Below are 7635 nucleotides of genomic sequence, written 5' to 3'. Positions count from 1 at the left end.
TAGCTCAGCATCCAAGTGGGTATCCCTAGTGGGGGGAACAGAGACTATTTCTGACATGAACTCAATGGCTGGCTCTTTGACCTTCCCCTGCCCCGGAGGGAGGAGCAGCCTTGCTAGGCCACAGAGGAGGACATTGCAGCCAGTCCTGAAGAAACCTGATAAGCTAGGGTCAGATGGAAGGGGAGGAGGTCCTCCCCAATCAGTGGACTTGGAAAGAGACAGGGAGGAGATGAGGGAGGGAGGGTGGGATTGGGAGGGAATGAGGGAGCAGGCTACAGCTGGGACACAGAGTTAATAAACTGTGACTAATATTAAAAAAATAAAATAAAACAAAGTGAATAAATTGTACTAAAAATAAATAAATGATAAAAATAAATAAATAAATAATGCTACAGCTGGGACACAAAGTGAATAAATTGTAATAAACAAAAATAAATAGAGAAAGAAAGAAAGAAAGAAAGAAAGAAAGAAAGAAAGAAAGAAAGAAAGAAAGAAGAAAGAAAGAAAGAAAGAAAGAAAGAAAGAAAGAAAGAAAGAAAGCACTGCGGTGGAGAATTGTGCTGCACAGAATGAGTACTCATGAAAGCACAGGCCTAGCTACCTGCCATCTGTCAATGTTTATTCACCAGTACTAATGTAAACAAAGCATGGACACAGATGTTATATCTGTAAGAAAGCACACAAGATGACTGAGTGTGCAAGAGGGTTGGAGCCTCCAGCGAGAATGAGAGAGAGAGAGAGAGAGAGAGAGAGAGAGAGAGAGAGAGACACGGAGAGCATTACCCAGCAGAAGCAGCAGCAGCTAGAGCAGGAGCAATTCCATGCCTGCAAGGAGATGATCCAGAAGCAGGAGCTTGAAAAGAACAGCTAAGAATTGTCCAGGCCTTTGGGAGTCGGACCCTGGCGTGTGTGGGCCTCTACAGTCTGACCTGGAAAATCCTTGCGCAGCTGTTTTTCTACCTCGCCTTTCTCATCCACACAGACTTCAGCATGAGACCAGCTAAGCCGCCTGTGGTGGGCAGATCCCTGAAACAAGCCCTGAGCATCATGGGAAATGTTCTGACCACCAAAGACCTGCACCGCGTCCTATTGACCCACAGTCTCCAGCTTGCTAGTGCCAATACTGCCAAGGGCACTGGAACTTGTGGGGTCTTCTGTGGAGAACTGATGAGAGATGAATTCAGTGTTCTCACATGTTGTCACCCCCAGACAAAATGGTGGGCCTGCTTATTGCCACAGGGAGAATAACAAAGAAATTTTCCTTAAGCAGGATGATCTTGAATTCCTCACTAGCCTTTTTGTTCAGTGTAAATGTGCCCACTCACTGTTTCTGTCACATCATGGTACCAGGATCCATAGCAACTGTCTGCTCTGCCAAGTTCTAGGAAACTGGATTCTTTAAGTAGACTGGCCTTCAAGAGATTTCATTCTGCTGGCAGAGAGACTTTCCACTCTCATGGCTGACAGTCACATCTGTTCTGCAGCTGCAGCCACTTCACTGTCAACGGTGGACTTGTGACCAATGCAGACCTTCAATGAATCTCAATCATGGTCCATGGAGATGGCTCACTGGGTAAAAGTGCTTGTCACCTATCCCTACAGCCCAAGTTCAATTCCTAGGACACACATAGTCGAAGCAGGGAACCAATTTCCCAAGTTGTCCTCTGACCTCCACTTGTGCACCCCTACACACAAACACACACACTAAATAGATAAATAAATAGTATAATAAAGCATAAGCCTAGGAAGAACTAAGAAAAAAATAAGAATTATAAACACAAAACTAAAGCTACAAATGACAGAAATGAGAATAATGTCAGCAGTAGCCAGAGCAAGTATGAATCATTCAAGCTTTTATTAAAAGATGTAGTAGAATCCCACTGTGCATTCAGGAAGACTCTACATGGGAAATTTGAATCCAAGGGAGTAGATAAAATATGCAAATGAGTACAAGGAACTAAGGCAGAAGTGGTTCTATTAACATGAGTTTACTTTTTTAAAAATCCAAGAAAAAAGGGGAATCAATGCCTCATTGAGGAGCTACCAAAAGCTGATGGTCTCTAGGGGAGAGACAGTGAGTTTTCTTTAAAGGTATGGCCCTTAGCAGGGCCATGCTCTCCAGTAGATGGCCCCACACCCACTAGGGTACGGGCAGCACAAACTCGGTCATATGTTCTCTCCATCTTGGGTCCTAACTCCAAATCCTCAGATATGAATATATAACTTAGAGTAACCACAGAAACCAAGAAAGTAAAAAGGGGCTATGGGCATTGGGAGAAGCAACAGAGAGGGAAATAGCAGGGTCAGAGTAATTTGAAAGGGGAAATAAGAAAAATGGGGAGAGATTAATTGGGAGGGAGGAAGGATGTCAACATTGGAGGAAGGGAGGGGATAAAATAACAGTAGGAATTCCTGAAAATGTCATAAAGAATCATATTGATTGCTTTACCTAAAAATAACATGCAAAACACGTAAGTCTATGCGCGCGTGCACACACACACACACACACACACACACACACACACACACACACACAGCTTAAATAAAAAAGTCCCACCTGGGTTATCAATGCTCTTCCTCAAAAGCCATAGACTATTTCACAAAATCATTAATACCAAGCATGAAATCCCCCTTATAAGTCCCCAATATTTATAGTTATTGCTGTTGCTCCTGGCTTCCCCTCAAAGAAGGAAGGTAAGTCCCTATTGCTGAAGACACCATGAACTTCAGACGCAGGACCCTAAGGACTCAAACTAGATCTGACCTGAAGGCCTCCTCCCTGAGGACTAGCTTTGTAGTACCAGAAGATGCCATGCAATCTTTCAATCTACCCAGCCATGACACCATGAACTGCTGTTGGACCCTGCTGTTAAGGTGGAAGTCTTATTACCAGCTAGCCCCTGACATCAGTGATAAAATGGCAGACTCCCTGGGTCCCTTCCTCTCTGCCTGATTTGGAAAAACCTCAGGTCCTCTAAGGAGTGTCACATAGCCCTCAGGGAGATACAGGCCCAACCCTTTCCTGACAAGAAACTGGTTCAGTGTGCACCTGGGGATTCCTGGAAATACCTCCGTGCTAAAGAGATTTCTTGGAACCTTAGCTTTCAACCAATGACTTTTTTCCATGTCTGGAGTTCTTCCCCCACTCCCAAACTCCTACTCTCTCACCCCTCCCCACCCCAATGCCCATAGGAAAATTAAGTATTTAGTTCTCTTTCTTATTATAGGACTGTGCTGCTGCATTAAATGAAGTACCTCTAATACTCCTAGCCCCAGCGAATCAAACACATTTACCCCCAAAACCCCTCCCATTGCCCAAGATTTATAATTACCCTGATTCGCAAAATAAACTCTCTCTCACTCCACTTCTCCACCATGATTGTCTGAGAGCCACTCCTTCTTCCCTGAAGCTTTGAATTCAGTTACCTAGCCAGGCTCGCTCAAGGTGCAAGCTCCCACCTCCAAAGCCACTGCTGCTGCTGCCTGAAAGGTTCAAGTCTCAAGGTTGGTGGCTGTGCCAAACTCAGCCGCTAGGTTTGCTCCTTGAAGCCTCTTGGCTTGGCTCAGTTGGCGCTCCAAGCTCCCTGCTGCTGCCTGGCCTGGGGCCAGCAGCTTAGCTAAAAGAGCTCTGACATTCTGCTGATAATGCAGCCATTTTAAAAGAGCTGTAATGTTGCAGCTCAGTCTCCAAGCGTGTTGCCTAGTAATGGGAACAGGGACTATCTGATATGAACTAAGGGCTGGCTCGTTGATCACTTCCCCCTGATCCCGGGAGCAGCCTCACCACCTCAGAGGAAGACAACACAACCATCCTGATGAGACCTGATAGGCTAGGGTCAGAGGGAAGTGGAGGAGGACTTAGCCTATCAGTGGGCTTTGGGAGGGGTATGGGAGGAGATGAGGGAGGGAGGGTGGAATTAGGAGGGGATGAGGGAGTGGGTTACAAAGTGAATAAACTGCAATTAATAAAAATTAAAAATTAAAAAAAATTAAAAGAGCTATAGTACTTGTGGAGAAAATCCTTTTCTCCCACACTCCCAGCTAAACTGGAGATCTTGTGACATGAAGGTCCATTTCTGCATTAGGCCTTCCGGGAGATGCAGAAGGACAAACTACAAAACAACCAATATGGCATAATAGTGGCACTTACATCTTGGTGACAACCAACAGATGTTTAATGTACTTAAAGCCCAATCAACAAGAGGTACTGGACTTAAAGCCCACTCGGGCCATGTCTGGTACTGAAACCCTAGCCAATTACCCAGGGCCGGTGAGGTCATGGATCTTGGAGAAGAATCTACAACGGCCACTTTACTACACCAGTATAATTCCTAACTGCATTCTGAATATTTACTCATATATTCACAGATAAATGTAGTTCTTACCCCTCAATGAAAAAAAAACACTTCTTCACAGCAAGTGGAGACACAACTGATCAAATACAGTGAACAAGTGATTGTGTGGCATCTGCCCCAACTCGTCTATCTACAGCACAATTCCTGTTGTAGGGCTCAGGGAGCATTGAGGACAATGGGGCAGAAGAATTTTAAGAGCCAGAACAGAACATCTGCTGTAAAACTTCATCTCCTAGAAATCTCAGGGAAGTTTCTAATATGTTCCAACAACAAGAACAAGACCTGAACAAGGAGGACCCACAGACACTAACACGGAAGGAGGAGATACCATGGGGTTCAACCTTAGTCAAAGAACTATTATAGGCAACTAAGACATGCTGAGAGTGGGAGAAAACAGTGATTCCCAGGGAGGAACACCCCAGTTAGTTATCCAGTACCAAATGGTCAGCCTTGAATTACACACATACAAGTAACAGCATACAAAATGAGCAGGTGGTATTTGTAGACTTAATTGTGTGTGTGTGTGTGTGTGTGCATTGTGTAAAACTACAATTAAATAAGATGAAACTAGAGGCCCTGAATTTGAGAGAAGGGGGGGGCACTAGAAGGGATTGGGCTGAAGAAAGGGAAAAGGGAAAACATTGTAATTATGAATTTAAACTTAAATTTTAAAACGTAAAAGGGCATAACATTGGGAGTGGGTGAGGAGATGAGTTAGAGATGGGGTGAATATGACTAAATATATGAAATTCTCAAGGAATTACTGAAACTACTATATTTTTTAAATCCAGTTTTATTGGTTGGTTTGTTTGGCTGGTTGGTTGGTTGGCTGGTTGGTTGGTTGGGAAGTAGGGGGTTAAAAACAGGGTCTCACTGTGTAGCTGGCTATCCTGAAACTCACAGTGTAGACCAAACTGACCCCAAATTCACAGAAATGGCTTGCCTCTACCTCCTGAGTACTAGGATTAAAGGCATATACCACCATGCCTGGTATATGCCTTTAATGCTTTTAAATCCAATTTTAAAGGGAAAATTGTTGATAAATTTACACCCCACTAAAGTAACAAAATAATCATAAACGCTTTGCACCAAGTCACTGGAAAACTGGGAGAAGGCTGTAACAGGGTGCATTTAAAATCAGACCTAGATTTTTAACATTTTTCACTCAACAGCTGAAAGATTATTAAGAAAACAAAGCACACAAAGGACAGCACAGAAAGGATGAGCCTGCACCTTCTCCCTGATCAGGAAATGTCCAGGGCAGAGTGGTTCCCATGCTCGCAGCTCAGATCCTGTGCTGCCGTCCTCTAATTCTTCCCCTCATCTTAACTACTTGATATTCTTAAGAAGTGGGTTTTCTACTTGATTCAGATTTATTTATTTGCCTCCAGAAGTAAAATAAATCCAAATGACCTCATCTAAAGCTTCCAGAAACAAAATTCCTCTTCTAACCTTCAGTGGTGTCCTGGAAGCTCTGACAAGGGAAGGAAGCATGACAAGAAATGTTATAAAGACATAGCTCAGTGGTGGAACAGTTGCCTAGCATGTGCAAATTCCTAGTGTCAACTTCCAGTAGCACAATTAATTATTTTAATTAATCTATAACCAATTTAAGTGTGAAAGATTACCCTTGATTTTACCAATAGGCTTTATTCCGTGTATTGGAAGGCCTTCCTTAAACGCAGAACTGAAACTTGAGAGAAGAAATCATTTCATTTGGGGACAGTGACTTAACCTCTGATCGAGAGTCCACTCTTTCCGGTAACCATTCAAATTTAGACTGGCCTGGCAAGCCTAGCAATGCAAGCCCGTAACTGCTACACCATTCGTGTTTTTTTTTTAATTTAATTTAATTTTATTTTATTAATTACACTTTATTCACTTTGTATTCCCCCATAAGCCTCTCCCTCCTCCCCTCCCAATCCCACCATCCCTCACCCTTCTTCACACATGCCCCTCCCCAAGTCCACTGATAGGGGAGGTCCTCCTCTCCTTCCTTCTGATCTTAGTCTATCAGATCACATCAGGAGTGGCTGCATTGTCATCTTCTATGGCCTGGTAAGGCTGCTCCCCCATCAGGGGGAGGTGATCAAAGAGCAGGCCAATCAGATTATGTCAGAGGCAGTCCCTCATCCCATTACTAGGTAACCTACTTGGCCACTAAACTGCCATGGGCTACATCTGTGAAGGGGTTCTAGGTTATCTCCATGCCTGGTACTTGGTTGGAGTATGAGTCTCTGGGAAGACCCCTGTGTTCAAATTTTCTGGTTCTGTTGCTCTCCTTGTGGAGTTCCTGTCCTCCCCAGATCTTACTATTTCCCACTTCTTGCATAAGATTCCATGCACTCTACCCAACAGTTGGCCATAAGTCTCAGCGTCTGCTTTTATAGACTGCAGGGCAGAGCCTTTCAGGGGCTCTCTGTGGCAGGTTCCTAGCTTGTTTCCTGTTTTCTTCTTCTTCTTCTTCTGATGTCCATCCTCTTTCAGGATGGGGATTGGGCATTTTATTCAGGGTCCTCTCTCTTGATTAGTTTCTTTAGATGTACAGATTTTAGTAGGTTTATCCTATCTTATATGTCTATATGAGTGAGTATATACCATGTGTGTCTTTCTGCTTCTGGGACAGCTCACTCAGGATGATCCTTTCCAGGTCCCACCATTTACCTGCAAATTTCATGATTTCCTTATTTTTCATTGCTAAGTAATATTCCATTGTGTAGATGTACCACAATTTCTGCATTCATTCTTCAGTTGAGGGGCATCTGAGCTGTTTCCAGCTTCTCTGTCACACCATTCTTAGCAGCAAGTATTTTAATATATTCTTCTTTTGGTTTTCCTTCTCTACTTAAATCATGACTGTTAAAATTTAAAAACATTAAATATGGAAATATGACTGAAGGACATAATTACATGAGGAAATTTAAAAATTTAAATTTAATTTTTTTTAATATTCCCAAACAATTCAATTGAAAATAAAATCCCAAGTAGACCTTTAGAAGAATTTGACTTTTTTTCTTTCTGAAGAATAGAAATGAGACATAATTTGGTGATGGAAGGAGGTACGTCCAACTAACCTACTGTAACGAAACATACTGTAAAGTCATGGCGATGTTAAGTATACATTTAGCAGAGGAAAAGATAAACATATCAAAGAGAAAAACAAAGCTCAGAAAGAAACAGGTAAATTAGAATTTAGTGTGTAATGAATAGAGGCTCTAATGAGCAAAAGTTAGATGGCATATCTGCTGTTTCCTATTGAGTCACATATCACACCAGAATT

The 7635-nt window shown here is 42.8% G+C and overlaps 1 pseudogene; it reads left to right on the top strand.

The window, feature by feature from the left end:
* The first annotated feature begins 754 nt into the window (after window positions 1-754).
* LOC129669578 (STAM-binding protein-like) lies at window positions 755-1464 on the top strand (annotated as a pseudogene).
* The last annotated feature ends 6171 nt before the right edge of the window (window positions 1465-7635 follow it).

This window comes from Psammomys obesus, unplaced genomic scaffold (assembly GCF_907164565.1).
Source record: "Psammomys obesus unplaced genomic scaffold, mPsaObe1.curated_primary_1811, whole genome shotgun sequence".
In the NCBI taxonomy this organism is placed as follows: Eukaryota; Metazoa; Chordata; class Mammalia; order Rodentia; family Muridae; genus Psammomys; species Psammomys obesus.
Note: the sequence above shows the minus strand (reverse complement) of the source record. Positions and strands in the feature narration are given on the sequence as shown.